Below are 1841 nucleotides of genomic sequence, written 5' to 3'. Positions count from 1 at the left end.
CAACTCTAACGGTGAAGAAGTTCTTTATATATATAAAAAAATGTGTGTGCGTACACACCCGTATGGTGGAAGACACTCCATTTCAGAGGGTTTCTGCGGGCTGTCCGCTGTGATAAGCATCGGCCAGCACAGCTGAAGAAGCTAGAAGGAAATTAAGGTCTTGGTAATGACTTTGGGCTTTTGGCAGGATAAGCAACATCTGCTTATAAAATTTAGTGCAAAAGAGGATGAGTTTATGATCATCTGGCACTCCTGAGAAACAGGATTTGGGCCACTGCGGGGACACAGGGGGACAACCCGGGGTGGCAAGGGGCTGCAGGAGCACCCCGGCATCCCACACGTGTGGGAGCGCCCTCAGTGCCGTCCCTGGGGATGCTCCACTTCCTATTCTCCTAGAAAGCACAGCCAGTTTATCCTTTGCTAAGTTCTGTGTTGTTTCTAAAATGAACACACCGAAAAACACCCACAGCCTTCCCAAAAAAGCCCAGTTTGTCTGCTTGATTACAAAATCAAATATTTGCCCATATCCGTGCTGCTGCTCAATTTGTTAATGTCCTGGTTTGGCTAAAACAGGACTATTTCTCTTTTCAGGAGGTTTTTCTTTCAGTTAAGTTTCTTCTAAGTAACTGCACTTTCTGAAAGTACAGCTACATGTTTTTCCCACCTGACTGAAGAGGGAAACAAGCAGCATCCCGGGCTCCTTTGGGGCCGGCGATTTTATGGACAGGTTGTATTTTCATTTCAGGGTGCATTGTGGTACCCTTCAAACCGAGGAGCCCCACATCCCACAGACATCGCTACCCTAAAAGCCACCTGCGTTGACCCATCCATGGAAACCCATCCCCTCCGCGGAGCTGATGCTGCCGTGGGCTCTCCGTGCTCGCCTTGAGCCTGTTCTCTTGGCCCGGGTCGAGGACAGCCCGTCAACCCACAAAGGACTGGGCAAGTACCTTTATGGGTGCTGGGAATTCCCCAGCTGGGGGAATGGATAACCCTGGACTATAAAGGCATGCCACCCCTATACAATATCATTCTATAAAACACGGGAAGCTATTTCCAGCTATGCAGCCATCAAAACCTAGCTCAGATCCAACAAACCTTGGCTTGCCTTCAAAAGAACTTCTGAGATGACTCGTTATTGCGCAGGTTATCTGGGGTCAGGACGGGCGCTGGATTTTCTGTTTGACTGTGTTTGCCTTGCTAGAGAAAGATAAAGATTTCTCAACTTTCCTAACCTGGCTGTGATTAGAACATACAATAAAATGCAGGAAATTTCCTTTTGTCCTTTGGGATCTATAAAACTCACCCGGGCCATTACAGCTCCTTGGCATGAGAAGGTGAAAGGACTGGGATGTACAGAGCAAGTTTAATTATTAAATCGTCCTGTATCGAGACCTCTTGAGATCCTACTGAGCTCTGTCACGGCCTTTCAGCTGGTGGGATCTCAACAGAAAACATCGTAGGAGATGCTGGGGTGCGTGCACGTTCACAGAACACGATGCAGGCTCAGAAGAACAGGGCTGTGCGGGAGAGCAGCGCAGGGTACTCGTGGTAACGGCAGTATCAGCAAGATGAGACTAGTTAGCTGTTAAACATCAGAAAACAAACAAAAAGAGGAGCACAATGCAGCTGCGAGAGCACATGTGAACTCTGATACTTTGAGTTAGTAGAAAAGTTTCCATAGGTTTAGTGGCTTTTTTATTATTTGGGGCATGGGGGTTTTGTTGCTTTAGGGATTTTTTTTTTTTTTTTTTTAGCTGTGTTGCAATGGGTTCCTACATTTTGCCTCCATCGCATCGTGCTGCCAGCACTTGTCCCTGCTGAGAGAGACAAGCTGGGCT

Source organism: Cariama cristata, unplaced genomic scaffold (assembly GCF_000690535.1).
Source record: "Cariama cristata isolate BGI_N322 unplaced genomic scaffold, ASM69053v1 scaffold26862, whole genome shotgun sequence".
Lineage (NCBI taxonomy): Eukaryota > Metazoa > Chordata > Aves > Cariamiformes > Cariamidae > Cariama > Cariama cristata.
Note: the sequence above shows the minus strand (reverse complement) of the source record.